At 41.7% G+C, this 25,580-nt stretch overlaps 1 protein-coding gene across 1 annotated transcript in view; it reads right to left on the bottom strand.

Moving 5' to 3' along the window:
- LOC130681264 (bromodomain adjacent to zinc finger domain protein 2B-like) overlaps positions 1-18,217 on the bottom strand; it is a 108,053-nt gene extending 89,836 nt beyond the window's left edge. The window contains exon 1 of the mRNA XM_057493901.1: positions 18,126-18,217. The gene's annotated coding sequence lies outside the window, so the exon portion shown is untranslated. The remainder of the gene's footprint in view (positions 1-18,125) is intronic.
- Between the last annotated feature and the right edge of the window lie 7,363 nt (positions 18,218-25,580).

Raw genomic sequence — 25,580 nt, 5'->3', positions numbered from 1 at the left:
TAAGGGACCCAAGGGGAACAACACCAAGACACATAATAATTAAAATGGCAAAGATCAAAGTCAAGGACAGGGTAGTAAAAGCAGCCAGAGAAAAAAGATCACCTGCAAAGGAAAACCCATCAGGCTATTTTCACACTTCTCAACAGAAACCTTACAGGCCAGAAGAGAGTGGCATCATATATATAATGCATGAAACAGAAGGGCCTTGCACCAACAATACTGTATCCAGCAAGATCATCACTTAAATTTGAAGGAGGGATTAAACAATTTCCAGATAAGCAAAAGTTGAGGGAATTTACCTTCCACAAAACACCTGTACAGTGTATTTTAAAGGAACTGCTTTAGATGGAAGTACTCCTAAGGTTAAATAGATGGTACCAGAGAAAATAAAATCACACCAAAGAAAGCACAACAAATACTAACTAAAGCCAAAAAATAAAATCAGTTATCCACAAAAGGAGTTAAGGGAAACACAAGAGAGTACAGAATTAAACACCTAAAACACAGAGAGTAGAGGAGGTAGAAAAAGAAGGGAGGGAAATAAAGAATCATCACACTGTGTTTATAACAGCATAAGTGAGTTAATGTTAGACGATTACATAGCAAAGAAGCTAACCTTGAACGTATGGTACCCACGAATGCAAAGCATGCAATGGAAATAAGTACATATCTATCGATAATTACCCTGAATGTAAATGCAGGAAATGCACCAATCAAAAGACACAGAGGGAGGAGGAGCGAAGATGGTGGCGTGAGTAGAGTAGCCGAAATCTCCTCCCAAAACCACATATATTTTTGAAAATACAACACATATAAATACTCCTAAAAGAGAGACCAGAAGATACAGTACAACAGCCAGACTACATCTACATCTGCCAGACCCTAGCGCCACACGAAGGGGGTAAGATACAAACCACGGCCCGGTGGGACCCAAGCGTGCCAATCACACCAGCTCCTTGGTGGGAGGAGAGGAGTCGGAGCGGGGAGGCAGAAGGAGCCGAGGACTGCTAAATACCCAGCCCCAGTCATCCACACTGGGAGCGGAGACACACAGTGCATGGTGTGCTGGACACTAGGGAAACAGAACGGTAAAACCTGCAAGTGGGTCAGCGCAGCTGGCGCCCCTGGGACAAAAGAAAAGCGAGGGCTTTTTTGAAAGTCTTTAAGGGACAGGGGCCCCGCAGCTGGACGGAAGCGTCCTGGCATGCTCAGCACAGAAGCTGGGAATCATGGGGAACTCTGGGCGCCCTAACCCCCTGGGCGGCAGTGGAGCTTGGAGGCCCCTCACGGCGATGAACAGCCTCCGGCACGTTCCCCCTCCGGCAAAGCTCTGCCACAGTGGAGCAGCAACCTGAGGCCGGCCACACCGAGAGCAGCCGCTCGGCCCAGACTTAGAGGCCACATCTGCATGCAGCTGCCCAGCACAAGCCACTAGGGGGTCGCTGTTCTCACAGGAGACGAAGGCCACAAACTAGCAAGAAGGGATGTTCTCCCAGCTGACACATGCGCCAACTCCCCACAACTACCTCTATCGCCATGAAAAGTCAGAAGAATTTGATCAAGACCAGACTAACAGAGACAACCCCTGAGAAGGAGCTTGGGGAGACAGACCTAACCAATCTTCCTGAGAAAGTATTCAAAATAAAGGTCATGACCATGCTGATGGAGCTGCAGAGAAAAATGCAAGAGCTAATGGACAAAGTAGGGAGGGAGACTACAAAAATAAAACAATCTCTGGAAGGATGTTAATGAAGAATGGATGAGATGCAAAAAGCCATTGATGGAATAGAAACCAGAGAACAGGAACGCTTAGAAGCTGACACAGAGAGAGATAAAAGGATCTCAAGGAATGAAACAATATTAAGAGAACTATGTTACCAATCCAAAAGGAACAATATCCACATTATAGGGGTACCAGAAGAAGAGAGAGAAAAAGGGATAGAAAGTGTATTTCAAGAAATAATTGCTGAAAACTTCCCCAAACTGGGGGTGGAAATAATTGATCAGACCACGGAAGTACACAGAACTCCCAAAAGAAGGGAGCCCAGGACGACAACACCAAGACACATAATAAATAAAATGGCAAAGATCTAGGACAAGGAGTTTCAAAGGCAGCTAGACAGAGGAAAAAGGGCACCTACAAAGGAAAACCCAACAGGCTATCATCAGACTTCTCAACAGAAACCTTACAGGCCAGAAGAGAATGGCATAATATATTCAATGCAATGAAACAGGAGGGCCTTGAACCAAGATTACTGTATCCAGCACGATTATCATTTAAATATGAAGGAGGGAGTAAACAATTCCCAGACAAGCAAAAGTTGACGGAATTTCCCTCCCACAAACCACCTCTACACGGTATTTTAGAGGGACTGCTCGACATGGCAGCACTCCTAAGGCTAAACAGATGTCACCAGAGAAAATAAAATCACAGCAAAGAAAGCAGACCAATCAAATACAAACTAAAGGCAAAAAATAAAATCAACTACCCACAAAAGCAGTCAAAGGAAACACAAAGGGGCACGCAATAAAACACCCAAAATATAAAGAATGGAGGGGGAGGAATAAGCAGGGAGAGAAATAAAGAATCACCAGACAGTGCTCATAACACCACAATAAGCGAGTTAAGTGAGACAGTAAGATACTAAAGAACCTAACCTTGAGCCTTTGGTAACCACAAATCTAAAGCCTGCAATGGCAGTAAGTACATATCTTTCAATAGTCACCCTAAATGCAAATGGACTGAATGCACCAATCAAAAGACAGAGTAATAGAATGGATAAAAGAGCAAGACCCTTCTATATGCTACTTACAAGAGATGCACCTCAAACCCAAAGACATGCACAGACTAAAAGTCAAGGGATGGAAAAACATATTCCATCCAAACAGGGAGAAAAAAGCAGGTGTTGCACTACAGGTATCAGACAAAATAGACATCAAAACGAAGAAAGTCACAAGAGATAAAGAAGGACATCACATAATGATAAAGGGTCAGTCCAACAAGCGGATATAACCATTATAAATATATATGCACCCAACACAGCACACCAGCATATGTGAAACAAATACTAACAGAACCAAAGGAGGAAATAGAATGCAATGCGTTCATTTTGGCAGACTTCAACACACCACTCATTCCAAAGGATAGATGCACCAGACAGAAAATAAGTAAGGACATGGAGGCAGTAAACAACGCACTAGAACACATGGACCTAATAGACATCTATAGAACTCTACATCCAAAAGCAACAGGATACACATTCTTCTGAAGTGCACATGGAACATTGTCCAGAATAGACCACATTGCTAGGCCACAAAATGAGGCACAGTAAATTCAAAAAGATTGGAATCCTAACAACCAAATTTTCAGACCACAAAGGTATAAAGCAAGAAATACATTGTACAAAGAAAGCAAAAAAGCTCACAAACACATGGAGGCTTAACAACATGCTCCTAAATAATCAATGGATCAACAACAAAATTAAAATGGAGATCTAGCAACATATGGAAACAAATGACAACAACAACACAAAGTCCCAACTTCTGTGGGACGCAGCAAAAGCAGTCGTAAGAGGAAAGTATATAGCAAACCAGGCATATTTAAAGATGGAAGAACAATCCCAAATGAATAGTCTAATGTCACAAATATCGAAATTGGAAAAAGAACAAATGAGCCCTGAAGTCAGCAGAAGGAAGGACATAATAAAGATCAGAGAAGAAATAAATAAAATTGAGAAGAATAAAACAACAGAAAAAAAGTCAATGAAACCAAGAGCTCGTGCTTTGAGAAAATAAAAATAGATAAGGATCTAGCCAGACTTAGTAGGAGAAAAAGAGAATCAACACACATCAACAAAATCAGAAACGAGAAAGATAAAATAATGATGGACTCCATAGAAATACAAACAATTATTAGAGAATGCTATGAAAACCTATATGCTAACAAGCTGGAAAGCCTAGGAGAAATGGACAACTTCCTAGAAAAATAGTACCTTCCAAGACTGACCCAGAAAGAAACAGAAAATCTAAACAAACCAATTGCCAGCAACGAAACAGAAGCGGTAATTACAAAACTACCCAAGGAAAAAAAAAACCCCGGGCCAGATGGATTTACTTCAGAATTTTATCAGACATACAGAGAAGACATAATACCCATTCTACTTAAAGTTTTCCAAAAATAGAAAAGGAGGGAATGCTAGCAAACTCATTCTATGAAGCCAACATCACCCTAATACCAAAACCAGGCAAAGACCCCACCAAAAAAGAAAACTACAGACCAATATCCCTGATGAACGTAGATGCAAAAATACTCAACAAAATATTAGCAAACCGAATTCAAAAATACCGCAAAAGGATCATATACCATGACCAAGTGGGATTCATCTCAGGGATGCAAGGATGGTACAACATTCAAAAATCCATCAACATCATCCACCACATCAACAAAATGAAGGACAAAAACCACATGATCATCTCCACAGATGCTGAAAAAGCATTCGACAGAAGTCAACATCCATTCATGATTAAAAACTCTCAACAAAATGGGCATAGAGGGCAAGTACCTCAACATAATAAAGGCCGTATATGACAAACCCACAGCTAACATCACATTGAAAAGCAAGAAACTAAAAGCTTCTCCTCTGAGATCGGGAACAACACAGGGATGCCCACTCTCCCCACTGTTATTCAACATAGTACTGGAGGTCCTAGCCACCGCAATTAGGCAAAACAAAAGAAATAAAAGGAATCCAGACTGGGAAACAAGAAGTTAAACTGTCACTATTTATAGATGACATGATATTGTATATAAAAAACCCTAAAGACTCCACCCCAAAACTACTAGAACTGATATCAGAATACAGCAAAGTTGCAGGATACAAAATTAACACACAGAAATCTGTGGCTTTCCTATACAACTACAATGAACTAATAGAAAGAGAAATCAGGAGAACAATTCCATTCACAATTACATCAAAAAGAATAAAATACCTCGGAATAAACCTAACCAAGGAAGTGAAACACCTACACCCTGAAAACTATAAGACACTCTTAAGAGAAATTAAAGAGGACACTAGCAAATGGAATCCCATCCCATGATCTTGGCTAGGAGAAATTAATATCGTCAAAATGGCCGTCCTGCCCAAAGGAATATACAGATTTGATGCAATCCCTATCAAATTACCAACAACATTCTTCAACAAACTGGAACAAATACTTCAAAAATTCATATGGAAACACCAAAGACCGCAAATAGCCAAAGCAATCCTGAGAAGGAAGAATGAAGTGGGGGGGATCTCTCGCCCCAACTTCAAACTCTACTACAAAGCCACACTAATCAAGAGAATTTGGTACTGGCACAAGAACAGAGCCACAGACCAGTGGGACAGAATACAGACTCCAGACATTAACCCAAACATATATGATCAATTAACATACGATAAAGGAGCCATGGGCATAACAACAGGGAAATGACAGTCTCTCCAACAGATGGTGCTGGCAAAACTGGACAGCTACAAGTAAGAGAATGAAACTGGATCACTGTCTAACCCCATACACAAAAGGAAATTCGAAATGGATCAAAGACATGAATGTAAGACATGAAACCATAAAACTCCTAGAAAAAAACACAGGCAGAAATCTCTTGGACATAAACATGAGCAACTTCTTCATGAACATATCTCCCCAGGTAATGGAAACAAAAGCAAAAATGAATAAGTGGGACTATATCAAGCTGAAAAGCTTCTGTACAGAAAAGGACACCATCAGTAGAACAAAAAGGTACCTTACAGTATGGGAGAATATATTCATAATGACATACCATGTAAAGGGTTGACATCCAAAATATATAAAGATCTCATTCACCTCAACACACAGAAAGCAAATAATCCAATTAAAAAATGGGCAGTGGAGCTGAATAGACAGTTCTCTAAAGAAGAAATCCAGATGGCCAACAGGCACATGAAAAGATGCTCCACATCGCTTCTCATCAGAGAAATGCAAATTAAAAGCACAAAGAGACATCACCTCACACCAGTAAGGATCGCCATCATTGAAAAGACAACAACAAATGTTGGCAACGTTCTCCACTGTGAAGAAAGGGGAGCCCTCCTACACTGCTGGTGGGAATGTAAATTAGTTCAACCATTGTGGAGAGCAGCATGGAGGTTGCTCAGAATTCTCAAAATAGAAATACCATTTGACCCAGGAATTCCACTTCTGGGAATTTACCCTAAGAATGCAGCACTCCAGTTTGAAAAAGACAGATGCACCCCTATGTTTATCGCTGCACTATTTACAATAGCCAAGATATGAAAGCAACCTAAATGTCCATCAGCAGATGAATGGATAAAGAAGATGTGGAACATATACACAATGGAATATTACTCAGCCATAAGAAAAAAACAGATCCTACCATTCCCAAAAACATGGATGGAGCTAAATGGTATTATGCTCAGTGAAATAAGCCAGGCGGAGAAAGACAAGTATCAAATGGTTTCACTCATATGTGTAGCATAAGAACAAAGAAAAACTGAAGGAACGTAACAGCAGCAGAATCACAGAACCCAAGAATAGACTAACAGTTACCAAAGGGAAAGGGACTAGGGAGTATGGGTTCAAAGGGAGGGATAAAGGCAGGGAAAATGAAAGCGGGTATTACAATTATCATGTATAATTACCACGTAGGGTGTAGCATGGGGAAGGCTGTGCAACACAGAGAAGACGAGTAGTGATTTTACAGCATCTTACTACACTGATGGACAGTGACTGTAATGGGGTGTGTCGGGGGGACTTGGTGAACAGGGGGGCTTAGTAAACATAATGTTCTTCATGTAATTGTAGATTAATAACAAGAAAAAAAAAGAAGTTTGAACACAGATATACATGTAGGCCTAATGGCATGTGACTGACAAGAAAGAGTTTGGGGGAACACTTCTATAAGCCAAATACTGCCAAAACCCACCAGAACCTAGGAGAGAGGCATGGAGCAGACCCCAGGCCACAGCCCTCAGCAGGAACCCAGCTGGTGACACTTCACTCTCAGACTTCTAGACCCCTAACTGTGAAAGGATACATGTCTGTGGTGTAAACAATCTAGTGTGTAGTACTGTGGTACAGCAGAGCCTTACAAAGTAACCAAGGTATCTATTTACTTATTGTTTTTTTTTTACAAAACTTCACATTTGGGGAGTCTTACTCCTAAACCTACCCTTCTGTTTCATGACACAGGTAATTGCTAAAAATTTCCAATATTTTCAACATGGAAACCCACATATGAGCATCTCTATCTAAACTGACATACTCTATGGCCTATTTTCCCCACTCTTCCAAGGTTTGATGCAATAACTGGCCACATTCTATCTTTTCCTCAAATGTCCCAGTCTCTTTCCTGCTCTACATCCTTTAGCCACTTGATTTCCTCTACTAGAAATACTCTTCCACTCCCTGTTCTGCTGCTTAACTCCTACATAGTCTTCATTTTCTAGCTTAAGTACCATCACTACATAACTGCTTCTTCCTGCTATACAATTACTAAAACACCTGTTCAGCTCACTTGTACCCTTGTTTCCAAATCAATTGTTGGTATATTTGATATAATCATTGGCATAACAACATCTGCCACTCTTCTGAAGCTGCAATTTCCAAAGAAGGAAGATACAAGAGGCTGAAGATGTTAATAGTGTAGACTATTTATAATCAAACACTCTGTGCAAATCCAAATTTCTCACTTAACAGCTTCGGGTAACTTTGGGGAAAATCACTAACCTCAGACTCATCTGGTGCACGATGTACTTCACAGAGTTGTTGAGATAATCAAAGGAAATAATTTACATACATCACTTGCACTAGTATATATGATACTTGCTGACTCTTCTATTGATAGAGTTACCTCAATGCCAAGGACATACTAAGCGTTTAAATAAATATTTGCTGCAAAAGAATTTTCTCGATTCATTACTTTGTTTGAGTGGCTAATGATAGGATTTTTAGACACAAAAATTAGTTGGAAATAAAAGTCAGGTAGTTTGTCCACTCAAGCACAGCATATCGGTAGTGAATTTTCCATTTACATATATGTGAACTTTTATAAAAAATCTAAGAGAAATGCTGACTTTCAGTGAAGCAGGTCAATACAAGGAGGAAATGTGACATCACACTAAGCCATTACTGTGTATGTGTATCCATATGTCTTAGTCTGAGACTCACTGGAAACAGACTGCATTCTAAGTGGGGAAGGTTAAGGAATGAATGTGCACCTAGTGACAGAACATTGACAAAACTGAGAAAATAGATACATACATAGATGATTGATAGATCAGATAGATATACATACAGATTAATTAGGTACATAGACGATAGCAGATAGATATAGATAGATGATAGATTAGATACATACATACATACATATGTAGATAGATAGATATGGATAGATGGATAAATAGACAGGTAGGTAGGTAGACAGGAAATCATAATACTAAACAAAGCTATCGCTCACTCAAGATCATCTACGTGCTCCCTTACAGGAGACTCACTTGAGATCCAAGGACACAGACAAACTACAAGTTGAAGGGGTGGGGACAGGTACCCTACACAAGTGAAACTGAAAAAAAAAGGGGGATTCTGTTTGAGTCTCCAGAGAGACAGTGAGTACAAAAGAGCCCTTCCAGCCACAGTGGATTCTTTTTGTTTGGTTTTAATAGTATGCAGTCATAGATTAAGTGGTAGAGTGAAGCCCTTCTCATTTTTTCTCACCTCAACAATTGAATTGCTGTAATAACATGTGTTTGGGCTTTTGAAATCAGTAGATTTCATGATGTTTACAAATGTAAAGAAGTATTTAACTAGATAAAGAGGGAAGTTTGGACACTCAAACACGTCACTCAACAACACACTCTTTGCTCCCAACTGCTCCTGTCTAGAACTTGGTGTTCCTTTTCATTTGTCCCTCCTCCTATCAGCGGTGACACCGATGTGCCTCAAACACGGTGGTGAGCAAAGCACCAAGTTTAGGTTTCTGTCTACAACAGGCCCAGAGGAAGGATACTTGTGGTCTTCAGGGAGCACTTAGTCAATGAATGTGGCTAGAATACAGTCAGCAAGTGATAAGGAGGTAAGAGGACAGAGGACAGAGATATGGGCTGAAGTCCCTGCACCACCATTTACTGGTTTTGTAAGCACAAGCGGCTGACTCGACCTGCAAGTGTCTCAGTGAATCCAGTGCTATCTCTACAGCCTAGTTACCTTGCAAGATTTTTGGAAGCACAATGTAGGGAAGTGACATATAAGCTATGTTGTTAACTGTTCTGTACTTAAGGATAGATGGGCAGACAAAAAGATGATGACAGATGATAGATGATAGATAGATAGATAGATAGATAAGATAGGTAGATAGATAGATGGATAGATAGATGATAGATAGATAGATAGATAGATAGATAGATAGATAGATAGATAGATAGATGATAGATAGATAGAGAGATAGAGAGATAGAAAGACAGATAGATAGATAGAAAGATAGAAAGATATAGAAAGATGACAGATATATGATTAGACAGATAGATGATAGATAGATATAGATACATATCAATTATAACAAAGCTATTGCTCATGACCAGGAGAGCAATGATGAAAGAACAGAGTGAAACTACAAACAAAAAAGAAAAAAGAAATCCAGTTTAAAAAGTGCAATAAGCAGCCATAAGAAAAAACAAATCCTACCATTTGCAACAACATGGATGGAGCTAGAGGGTATTATACTCAGTGAAATAAGCCAGGTGGAGAAAGACAAGTACCAAATGATTTCACTCATCTGTGGAGTATAAGAACAAAGAGAAACTGAAGGAACAAAACAGCAGCAGAATCACAGAATCCAAGAATGGACCAACAGTTACCAAAGGGAAAGGGACTGGGACTGGGGAGGGTGGATGGGAAGGGAGGGATAAGGGCAGGTGAAAAGAAAGGGCGTACTACGATTAGCATGTATAACGTGGAGGGGCACATGGGGAGGGCTGTGAAACACAGAGACGACAAGCAGTGATTCTACAGCACCTTACTACGCTGATGGACAGGGACTGTAATGGGGTTTCTGAGGAGGACTTGAAGGGGGGAGCCTAGTAAACATAATTTTCTTCATCTAATTGTAGATTAATAATAACAAAATAAAAAATTTAAAAGTGCAATAAGGCCACAGCTATCAATTATCAGAATGAAAGGACAGACTTTCAATGCTCCAATCAAAAGAAACAGGATTAGAAGAAGGGATGAAAACTCAGGATGACCTACGTGCTCCCTTAAGGAGACTCACTTGAGATCCAAGGACACAGACAAACTACAAGTCAAAGGGGTGGGGAAAGGAACCCTACACAAGTGTAATTGAAAAAAAAAAAAAAGATGGATTGATGGGATTGAAGAAGGCGGCGTGAGATGGGAGGAAGAAACCTCCTCCCAGAACCACATACAGACGTACAATATGGAAATAGAACAACTACCCCAAATCCTGGAAGAGCAGCAGGGAAGAAGGCTGCTGCGGCAGGCTGTCACCTCAAGGAGAAGGGTGACGTACAAAGCCGTGATCCACAGGGACCCAAAGCCCTTCCCACACCTGAGCTCACAGGACGGAGGAAGAGAAACGGAACCGGGGAGGGGGGTGGAGGCCTAGGACTGCTGAACACCCAGCCCTGGAGATGTGCTCTGGGAGCACAAACCTACCATACATGGTGCGCTCTGGAGGATCGGTGGGGTTGGAAAGCCAAGACAGGCAGAATACTTCCAGAGACTTGAGATTCCAGCCACTGTGGGACAACACAGGGATCCACATCCGGCCGCTATGGGACAAAAGAAAGGCGGGCAGTCTGAGAGACTTCCTAACAGCGAGACAGCTGCTAAAGGGACAAGGCTTCCAGAGCTTGCCACTAAGGAGAAAGGACAGGTGCGCCAAACTGCCCGGGTGCACTCTGCCCAGCAGGCGGGAGAACTTTTAGGAGCTCCAGTCGCTCCGTCCCCCTGGCTGGCCTCACAGCTCCGAGGCCCCCCTACCGTGCTGTGACTGATACACGGCCTGCCTCCCTGCCGGCACTGGCTTGCTACCCGGCGGCCCCCACCATCGCACCAGGCCAGCGAGAGGACGTCCCCACCTACAGCAGCTTCTCCCTGCGTGCTCCGCAAACTGGCCCTGGCAGTGGAGACAGGCACTGTGGCCGGGAAGCAGGAGAGACCTCTTTCCTCCCGGCAGGGGAGGGCACCAGCGCTGCTCCCGTGACCCCTGCCATCCCCCCAAAGGGCTGAGCAGCCCCAGAGAGTAAATCTTCTGGGAGCTAGAGGGCGTCACCTACAAATATGAACCGTCAAAGGAACCTGGTAACAGGACTCAAATCAATCTTCCTGAAACAGATCTCAAAATAAACATCAGGAACATGCTCATGGAGCTACAGAAAAAAACTGCCCGTCTCTTGAGTGCAATTCTCTCTCTCTCTTTCTCTCTCTCTCTCTCTCTCTCTCTCTACCAGGCGCACTACTGAGGCCTTGTTCTGAGAGGGATGCTGGAACAGCCCAGCAGGAATGGCAGAGCTCTCAGGTCCACCACCACCAGTGCCAGGACAGTCCCACACAGGGTCTGACAGAACTGCAAACGGGGGATGCCACACGTCTAACTCCGCAGGAAAGATAACAGTGCCGCATGCTAGCCTTCCCATTAATGGCTAGTGGCTAGGTGGCTCCAACGATACCAGGTGATGTAAACACCCAGGGCTTTATCTCCTTAGCAACCTTTTTTCGCTATGACCCTTGAAAGCAACACATGGAAAGATACTATCTACCAGTCTCCACACCATCTCACTTCTCAGCTTAGGCTCGATTTTCCTGTATCACATCTTCTCCTCTTCATAACAGTTTTCTCAGTCAATTGGTGTTCTGGAAAAAAAAAAATTAGAATTGGAATGACATGGCACGGGGTATAAGATTCCGTTTGAACACCATCAGTAGAACAAAAAGACATCCTACAGGATGGGAGAATATATTCATAGATAACATAACCGATAAGGGGTTGCCATCCAAAATATGTATTAAGAGCTCACGTACCTCAACACACAGAAAGCAAATAATCCAATTACAAAATGGGCAGAGGATCTGAACAGACACTTCTCCAAAGAAGCCATTTCAGGTGGCAGACAGGCACATGAAAAGATGCTCCACATTGCTAATCATCAGAGAACTGCACATTAAAGCCACACTGGGGTATCACCTCACACCAGTTAGGATGGCCACCATCCAAAAGACAGACAACAACAGATGTTGGTGAAGATGTGGAGAAAAGGGAACCCTCCTATACTGCTGGTGGGAATGTCAGTCAGTTCAACCATTGTGGAAAGCAGTATGGAGGTTCCCCAAAAATCCAAAAAACAGACATACTATTTGTCCCAGGAATTCCTCTCCTAGGAATTTACCCTAAGAATGCAGGAGCCCAGTTTGAAAGAGACATATGCACCCCTATGTTGATCGCAGCACTATTTACAATAGCCAAGAAATGGAAGCAACCTAAGTGCCCATCAGGAGATGAATGGATAAAGAAGAGGTGGTACATATACACTATGGAATATCATTCAGCAATAAGAAAACAAATCCTACCACCATTTGCAACAACATGGATGGAGCTACAGGGTGATATGCTCACTAAAATAAGCCAGGTGGAGAAAGACAAGTAGCAAATGATTCCAATACTCTGTGGAGTATAAGAACAAAGCAAAAACAGAAGGAACGAAACAGCAGCGGACTCACAGAACCCAAGAATGGACTAACAGTTACCAAAGGGAAAGGGACTGGGGAGAATGGGAGGGAAGGGAGGGATCAGCGTGGGAGAAAAAGAAAGGGGGTATTACGATTAGCATGTATAATATGACGGAGGCATGGGGAGGGCTCTGCAACAGAGAAGACAAGCAGTGATTCTACAACATCTTACTACGCTGATGGACAGTGACTATAATGGGGTTTGTGGGGGGGACTTGGTGAAGGGGGGACCCTAGTAAACATAATGTTCTTCATGTAATTGTACATTAATCATAACAAAATAAAAATACAAAGATAAAAAATAATAAAAATGAATGAAGTTTAGACATAAATCTAACCAAGTAGGAGAAAGATTGCATTCTGAAAACTATCAGACACTGATGAAAGAAACTGAATTTGACACAAATATGTAAAAAAGCTATTCCATGCTCATGGGCGGGAATAATCAATATAGTTAAAATGACCTTAATACCCCCAAGCGATCTACAGGTGCAATGCAATCCCTATCAAATACCAATAGCATGTTTTTACAACACTAGAGAAATAAATGTAAAATGTGTACAGAACCACAAAAGACCCCAAATTGCCAAAGAAATCTCGAGAAAGAAAAATAAAGATAGAGAGAGGACCATGCTTCCTGACTTCAAACTGTGTTGTATAGCTACAGTAATCAAAGAGTAGGTACTGGCACAAAAATAGACACACATCAATGGAATAGAATAGATTGCTCAGAAATAAACTTACACTTATACGGTCAGTTAATACGTGACAAAGGAAGCAAGTATACGCAATGGTGAAAAGACAGTCTCCAAAAATGGTGCTGGGAGAACAAGACAGCCTTATACAATGGAATGAAACTGCACTGCTGTCTTACACCATACACAAAGTAAACTCAAACTGGTTTAAAGACCTAAAGTAAGACCAGAAACCATAAAACTCCTAGAAGAAAGCATGCGCAGTAAACTCTTGAACACTGGCATTACAGTTTTTTTCTAGATATGTCTCCCCAGCAAGGAAAACAAAAAGCAAAAATAAACCAGTGACACTACACCAAACTAAAACACTTCCTCACAGCAAAGGACGCCATCAACAATGTGAGAAGACAACCTAGTGAATGTGAGAATGTGTTTGCAAATGACGTATCTGATAAGGAGCTCATACCAAAGATGTATAAAGAACTCATACAACTCAACACCAAAAGCAAATGGAAAACAATGTGATAAAAAGTTGGGCAAAGGGCCTGAACAAACATTTTTCAAAAGGAGGCATACAGATGGCCAACAACCACATGAAAGGATTCTCACATCACTAGTCATCATGGAAATACAACTCAAAACCAAATGAGATATCACCTCACGCCAGTCAGAATAGCAGGTGTCAACAAAACAAAACAAAACAAAACAAAACAAGAGACAAGTTTAGGCAAGGATGTGGTGGAAAAGAAACCTGGGTATGCTACTTCTGGGAATGTAAATTGGTGTAAAGAGAGTTCGGATGGGTTTGGGGTGGGTGCGTAAATTTACTTGTGCTAGGCTACCTGCCTACTCTAAATTTGGCCCTTGGGCCCTTGGAGAGGTTAAGCCAGGAAGTAAAGTATCAGTTATTACCTGTAATACCTAATCATTTAATGTTAAAAATACTCATTGAGTATAACGCTTTGTCATTTCAGGAGGGTTCTCATACACATGATAAAAGCTACAATTTGGAAATGAGGATGTTATGCCCATTCGCACCTCAATTTATATTAACATTTAATGTAGCAAAAATAATTAGCTGTCATAATGAGACAAGGACCGTGGGCATAGTCAGAGTAGGGTGAGGGCCTCTGGAAAAAGACCCCTACCAAAACTCCATATTCAACAACTCAGCAACGTCAGAGTCACTTTAATTCTCTAAAGTAAAATATCAAACTAGGAATGTAAGCATTCTTCAGTGAAGATTCGTTAAAACCAAAAAGCCAGGAGTAACCTGGCCTGGAATGTTTGAGCATCCCCCAGATAAGAAAGTAGCTCAGCATAGCCCATGTCTTCATTGTGTCAATTAAATGAGGCTATTGGAAAATTTACTTTAGCTGCTAAAAGGCCCAGCTTATCTTCTTTAACTTTGCCCAGATGCTGCTTTTCCTCCTCCAGCCCCTAATCAAGTCATATATAACCTGGGCAATTAATACAGCAGGCAGGCCCTGCTGTAAAAAACATAGTGAAGGGCAGGAAGGATTCCACCTTAAAGATAAAATTGCATTTTAACACTCAAGAAGTTAAGAAGCAAGATTCTTAACTTATTATTTAACAAACAGACAATAACTCAGCCCATCTGGAAAGCAGGGCAGGCAGCCTTGATTGATATGTTCCCAAACCAAGAAACTACTATTCTGGGAAAGAATCAAAGCATTAAATTTCTTATGTTAACTCTGCAAAATAGTCCAGAAAACTGACAAGAAACTTAGTGTCTCAATTTGGTACTGGCACAAGAACAGACCCATGGACCAATGGAACAGACAAGAGAGCCTTGATATAAACCCAACCATATATGATAAATTAATATACGATAAAGGAGCCATGGACATACAATGGGGGAAATGACAGCCTCTTCAACAGCTGGTGTTGGCAAAACTAGAAAGCTACATGCAAGAGAAAGAAACTAGATTATTGTTTAACACCATACACAAAAGTAAACTCAAAATGGATCAAAGACCTGAATGTAAGTCATAAAACCATGAAACTCTTAAAAGACAACATAATATAAATAAGCATGAGCAACTTCTTTCTGAATGCATCTCCTCAAGCAAGGGAAAAAAAAGTAAAAATTAACTCATGGAACTACATCAAACTAAAGTTTCTGTATGGCAAAAGACACAATCAACAGAACAAAAAGGCATCCTACAGTATGGGAGAATATATTCATAAATGACAGATCCGATAAAGGGTTGACAACCAAAATACATAAAGAGCTCACGCACCTCAACAAACAAAAAGTGAACAATCCAATTAAAAAATGGGCAGAGGAGCTGAACAGACACTTCTCCAAAGAAGAAATTCAGATGGCCAACAGGCATATGAAAGATGCTCCACATCGCCTGCCATCAGAGAATGCAAATTAAAACCACAATGAGATATCACCTCTCACCGGTAAGGATGGCTACCATCCAAAAGACAAGCAACAACAAATTGTTGGCGAGGTTGTGGAGAAAGGGGAACCCTCCTACACTGCTGGTGGGAATTTAAATTAGTTCAACCATTGTGGAAAGCAGTATGGAGGTTCCTCCAAAAGAACAAAATAGAAATACCATTTGATCCAGGAATCCCACTTCTAGGAATTTACCCTAAGAATGCAGAAGCCCAATTTGAAAATACAGATACACCCCTATGTTTATCGCAGCACCATTTACAATAGCCAATACATGGAAGCAACCTAAGTGTCCATCAGTAGATGAATGGATAAAGAAGAGGTGGTACATATACACAATGTAATATTATTCAGCCATAAATGAAAACAAATCCTACCATTTGCAACAACATGGATGGAGCTAGAGGATTTTATGCTCAGTGAAATAAACCAGGTGGAGAAAGACAGCTACCAAATGATTTCACTCCTATGTGGAATATAAGAACAAAGGAAAAACTGAAGGAACGAAAGAGCAGCAGACTCACAGAACCCAAGAAAGGACTAACAGTTACCAAAGGGAAAGGGACTGGGGAGGATGGGTGGGAAGGGAGGGAGAAGGGGGGCAGGGAAGAAAGGGGCCTTACAATTAGCATGTATAATGTGGTGGGGGGGCCACAGGGAGGGCTGTGCAACACAGAGAAGACAAGTAGTGATTTTAAAGCATCTTACTACACTGACGGACAGTGACAAATGGGTATGTGGGGTGGACTTGGTGAAGGGGGTAAACTGGTAAACATAACGTCCCTCATGTAATTGTAGATTAATGATACCAAAATAAATAAAATAAAATAAAATAAAGATTCTTACTTCTTGGCAAATAGTGAATCTGTGGCATCTTACTACACTGATGGACAGTGACTGCAATGGGGTATGAGGGGCCTGGACTAGATAATATGGGTGAATGTATCAACCACATTGTTTTTTCATGTGAAACCTTCAGAGGAATGTATATCAGTAATACCTTAGTAAAAAAAGAAAAGTATCTTACTTGTTAACTTCCTGGCTATTCAAATGCAATCTTATCTTTAAGACGGATGCTTCCTGTCTTTTACTTTGTTGTTTGTGACCTGGGCTTATTGCCACATTAGCTGCCCAGGTTATATAGTCCTTGACTTGGGGCTGGAGGAGGCATCTGGGCAAAGTTAAAGATAAACTGGGCCTTTAGGCAGGCTGAAGTAAATTTTACAATAGCCTCTTTTAATTGACACAATGAAGACATGGGCTATGCTGAGCTACTTTCTTATCTGGGGGATGTTCAAACATTCCAGGCCGGGTTACTCCTGGCTTTTTGGTTTTAACTAATCTTCACTTAAGAATGCTTATAGTCCTAGTTTGATACTTTACTTTAAAGAATTAATGTGACTCTGACTTTGCTGAATTGTTTAATACGGAGTTTTGGTAGGCGTCTTTTTCCAGAGGCCCTCACGCTACTCTGACTACACCCACGGTCCCTGTCTCAGAATCTCTGTGGCGAGTTACAAACTACTCAGCTGCAGATTACAAACCGAAATGCCAGAAAAATGTGAATTTCTAAATACAAGAAAATTCCCTGTCAGTTCCCAGATCAAAGTAAAGAAACTTCATTCCCAATTAAAAAAACGAGAGGTACCTAATGAAAAAATATTTTATTTTAAAGGCGCTGCCTCGGGGGGCCTCTCCCCCGCCGACCCGCCGCCCGTCCCACCTGAACTTCAGCCGCCCGGCCCTCGCCCTCGAGGTCCCCGCCGAGAAAAATCCAAACACGACAAAACGCCCACCGGCCACCCCGTCTGCGCGGCCCCGTCCCGGGCGGCGGGGGCAGGTCGGGGGCGCGGCCCTGGGTTGGGAGGACGCGCGCCGCGGGGAGGAGAGCTGCCGCGCTCACCACCTGGGCCGGGACCGAGGAGCAGCGGCTCCGGCGAGCCCCTCTCCCCCCTGCCCCGGCGAACTTCGCCGGCCGCTCGGACGTCCGCCCGGGCGCACCTGCTCCGCTCCCTCCCTTCCCGGGCGGCCCCTCCGGCGGAGCGCGCCGACTCCAGGCCCCCGGCCGGGCCCCGCGCGCCCACCACCCGCGTCGGCCGCTTCCCGGCCCCACGGGCCACGAGCGGCTCGCCGAGCAACTCGCACGGCCGCCCCCTTGTCCGGTTTCCCCGTGCCCTCAGGCGGAGGCAGGGGTCCCGCCGCGCCCCGCGGCCACGTACCTTCCAGCCCGCAGGGCCGTCGCTGTCGTCTTCACCCCTGAAGCGGGGCCCGCTCGGGACCCTCCACCGCAGATCCGCGGAAGCGGGAGCCGCTTCTCAGCCGAGGTTTCTTAAGTCCGGCCGGGCCAGCGGCTCCATGTCCGCGCCGACCGCCGCCCTCCGCCCGTCGCGGAAGAGCCGAGAAGGGGCGAGTGCGGCGCCGGGAGCCCAGCGGGTACGAGGCGGCGATCCGAGGCTGGGGGCCGAGGTCGGGAGGAAGGCGCAGCCAAGCACACAGCGGGCCCAGAACTTCGCGGGCCCATCACTGGTCTCCGTCGGCACGCTGCGCACACGGTACGGCGGCTCGAAGCACGGAGGACGCGGCGGCCGATGGTATCCCTGCAACGCTCAACGTGCTACTGACGGTTGAATAAAGACGGAGGCGGAGCCTGCAGCGACTACTCCGCCCCCGGATTACGCTTTCTGCGCCCAATGGCTGCCCGTCCCCGACTGACGGCCCTCATGATCATGCTCGGCCTGCCTGCCAAATTAAGTTCTGATTTTATTCTTTGAGAGATTGAAGGGTTTTAGATCAGGGGAAAGGATTCCATTTTTAAGTGAGCACTCTGGCCTCTCTTTGGAGACTGGATTCGTGGGGGCAAAGCGATAGCAGAAGGACTACTCAGAGGATGCTACAGGCATCCACAAAAGATTTGATGGGGTGCTGGACGAGGGCCGTTGAATGGGTGTGCAGAGCTTAGGCTGCAGGGACTGCAGAAATGTTTAGGAAGTAGGGTGGGTAGGACTTGGTGACTGGCGGGAGGGAGAAGGCACTCCTGCTATAACAGGAGTCCGCAGACTGGGTGGCTTAGTCAACAGAAACTTATTTTCATGGAGTTCTGGAGCTTAAGGACCAAGATCCACGGGCTGGCAGGGTTGGTCTGGCCCAAAGCCTCTCTCCTAGGCTTGCAGACGGCTGCCTCCTTGCTGCGCCTTCACATGGCCTTCTGTCTGCCATGCACATACCTGGTGTTTCTCCATAGGCCCCAACTTCTCATAAGGACATCTCTTGGAGTGGAGTAAAGCTCCACCCAAATAGCCTCATTTTTTTTTTTTTTGGTATTATTAATGTACAATTACATGAGCAACATTATGGTTTCTACACTACCCCTATTTTCAAGTCCCCACCACATACTCCATTACACTCACGGTCCATCAGCGCAGTAAGATGCTATAGAGTCACTACTTGTCTTCTCTGTGCTATATTGCCTTCCCGGTGCCCCCCCCACCCAGCATTAGGTGCGCTAATCATAATGCTCCTTTTCCCCGCTTATCCCTCCCTTCCCACCCATCCTCCCCAGTCTCTTTCCCTTTGGGAACTTTTATTCCCTTCTTGGGTTCTGTGAGTCTGCTGCTGTTTTGTCCCTTACAGTTTTTACTTTGTTCTTATACTCCACAGATGAGTGAAATCATTTGATACTTGTCTTCCTCCGCCTGTCTTATTTCACTGAGCGTAATATCCTCTACCTCCATCCATGTTGTTGCAAATGGTCGGATTTGTTCTCTTCCATTGTGTATACGTACCACATCTTCTTTATCCATTCACCTACTGATGGACACTTATGTTGCTTCCATTTCTTGGCTATTGTAAATAGTGCAGCGATAAACATAGGGGTGCATATGTCTCTTTCTAACTGGGCTCCTGCATTTAGGGTAAATCACCAGGAGTGGAATTCCTGGGTCAAATGGTATTTCTATTTTGAGTTTTTTGAGGAACCTCCATACTGCCTTCCACAATAGTTGAATTTACATTCTCACCAACAGTGTAGGAGGGTTCCCCTTTCTCCACATCCTCACCAGCATGTGTTGTTGTCTGTCTTTTGGATGTTGCCCTTCCTAACTGATGTGAGGTGATATCTCATTGTGGTTTTAATTTGCATTTCGCTGATGATTTGCAATGTAGAGCATCTTTTCATGTGCCTGTTGGCCATCTGAATTTCTTCTTTGGAGAACTGTCTGTTCAGATCCTCTGCCCACTTTTTAATTGGATTCTTTGCTTTTTGTTTGTTGAGGTGCGTGAGCTCTTTATGTATTTTGGATGTCAACCCTTTATCGGATCTGTCATTTATGAATATATTCTCCCATACTGTAGGATGCCTTTTTGTTCTGTTGATGGTGTCCTTTGCTGTACAGGAGCTTTTTAGTTTGATACAGTCCCACTTGTTCAGTTTTGCTTTTGTTTCCCTTGTCCTGGGAGATACGTTCATGAAGTTGCTCGTGTTTATGTCCAAGAAAATTTTGCTGTGTTTTCTTCTAAGAGTTTTATGGTTTCATGCCTTACATGCAGATCTTTGATCCATTCTGAGTTTACTTTTGTGTATGGGGTTACACAATAATCCGGTTTCATTCTCTTACGTGTTGTTGTCCAGTTTTGCCAACACCAGTTGTTGAAGAGGCTGTCATTCCCCCATTGTATACCCATGGCTCCTTTATCATATATCAATTGACCATATATGCTTGGGTTAATGTCTAGACTCTCTATTCTGTTCCACTGGTCTGTGGCTCTGTTCTTACGCCAGCACCAAACTGTCTTGATTACTGTGGCTTTGGAGTAGAGCTTGAGGTTGGGAAGCGAGATCCCCCCTGCGTTACTCTTCCTTCTCAGGATTGCTTTGCCTATTCAGGGTCTTTTGTGGTTCCATATGAATTTTAGAACTATTTGTTCCAGTTCATTGAAGAATGCTGTTGGGACTTTGATAGGGATTGCTTTGAACCTACAGATTGCTTTAAACAGGATGGCCATTTTGCCAATATTAATTCTTCCTACCCAAGAGTATGGGATATATTTCCATTTATTGGTGTCCTCTTCAATTTCTCTGAAGAGTGTCTTGTAGTTTTCAGGGTACAGGACTTTCACTTTCTTGGTTAGGTTTATTCCTAGGTGTTTTATTCTTTTTGATGCAGTTGCGAATGGAATTGTTTTCCTGATTTCTCTTTCTGCTAGTTCATCATAAGTTTACAAGAATGCAACAGATTTCTGTGTATGAATTTTGTACCCCACAACTTTGCTGAAATCAGATATTTGTTCTAGCAGTTTTGGAGTGGATTCTTTAGGATTTGTTATGTATAGTATCATGTCATCTGCAAACAGTGACAGTTTGACTTCTTCCTTACTCATCTTGATGCCTTTAATTTCTTTGTGTTGTCCAAATGCAGTGGCTAAGACCTCTAGTACTATGTTTTATAAAAGCGGGGAGAGTGGTCATCCTTGTCTTGTTCCCGATCTTAACGGAAAAGCTTTCAGCTTCTCTGTGTTAGGTATAATGTTGGCTGTGGGTTTGTCATATATGGCCATTATTATGTTGAGGCACTTGCCCTCTATACCCATTTTGTTGAGAGTTTTTATCATGAATGGATGTTGAATTATATCGAAAGCTTTTTCAGCATCTATGGAGATGATCATGTGATTTTTGTCCTTCTTTTGTTGATGTCATGGATGATGTTGATGGATTTTCAAATGTTGTACCATCCTTGCATCCCTGAGATGAATCACACTTGATCATGGATAAAACTCTTGATGTGTTTTTGAATTTGGTTTGCTAACATTTTGTTGAGTATTTTTGCATCTATGTTCATCAGGAATATTGGACTGTAACTTTCTTATTTGGTGGTGTCTTTGCCTGGCTTTGGTATTAGAGTGATGCTGGCTTCATAAAATGAGTTTGGGAGTATTCCCTCCTCTTCTATTTTTTGGAAAACTTTTAGGAGAATGGGTATTATGTCTTCTCAAAATGTCTGATAAAACTCAGCAGTGAATCCATCTGTTCCACGGGTTTTCTTCTTGGGTGGTTTTTTGATTACTGATTCAATTTCATTGCTGGTAATTGGTCTGTTTAGATTTTCCTTTCATTGCTTGGTCAGCCTTGGGAGGTTGTATTTTTCTAGAAAATTTTCCATTTCTTCTAGGCTATCCAGTTGACTAGCACATACATTTTCATAGTATTCTCTAATAATTCTTTGTATTTCTGTGGTGTCCGTAGTGACTTTTCCTTTCTCATTTCTGATTCTGTTTATGCATGTAGATTCTCTTTTTCTCTTAATAATTCTGGCTAGAGGTTTTTTCAAATCCCACTTGTTTATTACTGATAGGAAAGCAATTGACTTTTGTATAATAAACTTGTATAATGCAGCTTTGCTATTATTGCTTACTCTAATAGTTTTGTTGACCCTTTAGGATTTTCTGCATACACAGTCACGTCATCTTCAAACAAGGTGAATTTTGTTTCTTCCTTCCCAATCTATGTACACTTTTCATTTTTCTTGTACTATTCACTACCTAGGATTTCTAATATAATGTTGAATATAAATGGTGCGAGGGGGATACCCATGCCTTGTTCCTGATCTCAGTAGGGAAGTCTCCAGCTTCTCATCATTCCATATGATGTTAGCGGCAGGGTTTTTGTAGATATACACTTTCAAAGTTAGGATGTTCCCCTCTGCTCCTAGTCTGATGAGAGATTTTATCATGAATGGGTGCTGGATACTTTTTCTGAATCTATAAATATCATATGATTTTTATTCTTTAGTTTGTTGTGGTGATTGATTAGGTTAATTGATTTTTCAAATGGTGAATAATACTTGTATGTCTGGAATAACTCCCACTGGATTGGGATGCATACACACACAAACTTTGATACATGTTTGAATTTGATTTGCTAATGTTTTGGGGAAGACTCTTGCGTCTAGGTTCATGAGAGATACTGGTCTGTAGTTTTCTTTTCTTGTAATTTCTTTCTTTGGTTTAAATATTAGTATCATCCTGGCCTCACAGAATGAATTAGGAAATATTTATTCTGCTTCTAATTCCCAGAAGAGATTGCAGAGAACCAGCATCATTTCTTCCTTAAGTATTTGTTAGAATTCACTGTAATCCCATCTCAGTCTGGCCTTTTCTGATTTGGAAGGTTATTGATTACTGTTTCAATATCTTTAATAAATACTGGCCTGGACAGATTATCTATCTCTTGTATAATTTTGGTAGATTTTGTCTTTCAAGGAATTGGCCCATTTCATCTGGGTTATCAAATGTGTGGGCACAGAGTTGCTCATAATGTTCCTTTCTTAATCATTTTTTATTAAGGGTTTTTTTTTATCATAGTTCTAGGTTCACAGCCTCCCCTACTATCAACATCCCTCCACCAGAGTAGTACATATGTTGCAATACATGAACCTACATTAACAAATCATAATCACCGAAGTCCCTAGTTTATATAGCATTCGCCGGTGTTGTATATTCTATAGGTCTGGACAAATGGTATGATGATGTGTGCCCATCATTATTGTATCATATGGTGTGTTTTTACTGCCCTAAAAATCCACTATGTACCACCTATTCATCTTTCTCCCTACACCCGCCCCTGTCAACCACTGATCTTTTTATTGTGTCCATAGTTTCTCCTTTTAGAGAATGTCATGCAGTTGGCGCCATAGCCCTTGGCATGCAGCCCTTTCAGATCAGCTCCTTTCACTAATATATATTTGAAGTTCTTCCATGTCTTTTCAAGCTTGGTACTTCATTTATTTTAAGCACTGAACAATATTCCATTGTCTGGATGTATCAGTTTATTTATCCATTCACCTACTGAAGGATATCTTTGTTGGTTCCAAGTTTAGTCAATTAAGAATAAAGCTGCTGTAAGCATTCATGCATAGGCTTCTGTGTGGACATAAGTTTTCAACTCCTTTGGGAAACCATTGCAGGATCATATGGTAAGAGTATGTTTAGTTTTGTTAGAAAATGTCAAACTGTCTTCCAAAGTGGCAATACCATTTTACATTCTCAACAGCAATGAATAAGAGTTTCTGTTGCTCCACATCTCACCAGAACTTGATGTCAGTGTTTTGGATTTGGGCTATTCTAGTAGCTATGTAGTGGTATCTCTCTGTTGTTTTAATTTGCACTTCTTTGATGCCATATAACTTGAACCACCTTTTCATGTGCTTATTGGCCATTTGTAAATTTCATTGGTGACCATTCTGCCAAGATCTTTGGCCTATTTTTTAACTGGGTTGTTTTTCTTATATTGTTGAAGTTTAAGAATTCTTTGTATATTTTGGGTCACAGTCATTTTTAGATGTGTTGTTTGCAAGTTTCTTTTCAAGTCTGTAACTTGTCTTCTTATTCCCTTGACATTGTCTTTTGCAGAATAGAAATTTTTTATTTTAATGAAATCCAGGGTCTCAATTATTTTTTGTCACGATTCATGCATTTATTGCTCTTTCTAAAGTCATCACCATACCCAAAGTAATCTAATTGAATAATACCATATTATCTTGTAGGAGTTGCATCGTTTTGCAGTTTATTTATGGGTATGATCGATTTTGAATTTTGAAGGGGTTATAAGGTCAGTTTCTAGATTCATTTCTCTGCATGTGTATGCTCAGTTGTACAAGCCATATTTGTTGAAAAGACTGTCTTTGCTTCATTATATTTCCTTTGTTCCTTGTGAAAGATCACATGACTATATTCATGTAGCTCCCGCTTTGGGCTCTCTGTTGTGTTCCATTGATCTATATCTATATTCTTTCACTATCACACTAGTGGTCTTGATTACTGTAGCTTTATATTAAGTCTTGAGATTGGGTACTGTCTGTCCTCCTATTTTCTTCTCCTTCAGTGTTGTGTTGGCTTTATTATCCTTTTCATGTCCATGGGATCAGTAATGATTGGCCCATCTTTTATTTCTGATACTAGTATTTGTGTCTTCTTTTTTCTTAGTTTTCCTGGCTAGAGGTGAATAAATTTCACTGATATTTTCAAAGAAGCAGCAGGTTTGGTTGATTTCCTCTATTGCCCTTTATATTTTCAATTTCATTGATTTATGCTCTAATTTTTATTTTTTGTATCTTTAGTTTAGATTTAATTTTTTCTTCTTTATCTAGTTTCCTTCAGTATATTTTAGATTATTGGTTTTAGATTCTTTTTCTTTTCTAATATATGCATTAAGTGCTATGAGTTGTCCTCCAAGCCCTGCTTTCACATTATCCCACAAATTTTAAGCTGTTGTATTTCATCTCCATTTAGTTAAAAATTTTTTACTTTGCCTTACATCTCCTCTTTGACCCATGTATTATTTTTCAAGTATGATTTTTAATCTCCGTATTTTCAGATATCCCGGCAATCTTTCTGTTTTTTCTTTCTACTATACTTCCATTGTGATCTAAGCAAACATTGTATGACTTCTACTATTTTAACTTAAGATACGTTTTCTAGCCCAGGATGTGGAATATCTTTTCTAATCCTTTTTGTGAGTTTAAGTAGAACAGGTACTAAAGAAAACAAGGTCACTGATTCAAACAAACATATGCACCCCTATGATTATCACTGCACTATTTATGATAGCAAAGGTATGGAAGCAACCTAAGTGTGCATCAGTAGATGAATAGATAAAAAAGATGTGGTACATATACACAGTG

Source organism: Manis pentadactyla, chromosome 16, assembly GCF_030020395.1.
Source record: "Manis pentadactyla isolate mManPen7 chromosome 16, mManPen7.hap1, whole genome shotgun sequence".
NCBI classification, from domain to species: domain Eukaryota; kingdom Metazoa; phylum Chordata; class Mammalia; order Pholidota; family Manidae; genus Manis; species Manis pentadactyla.
The sequence above is the reverse complement of the archived record's forward strand: the minus strand, read 5'-3'. Positions and strand labels throughout refer to the sequence as shown.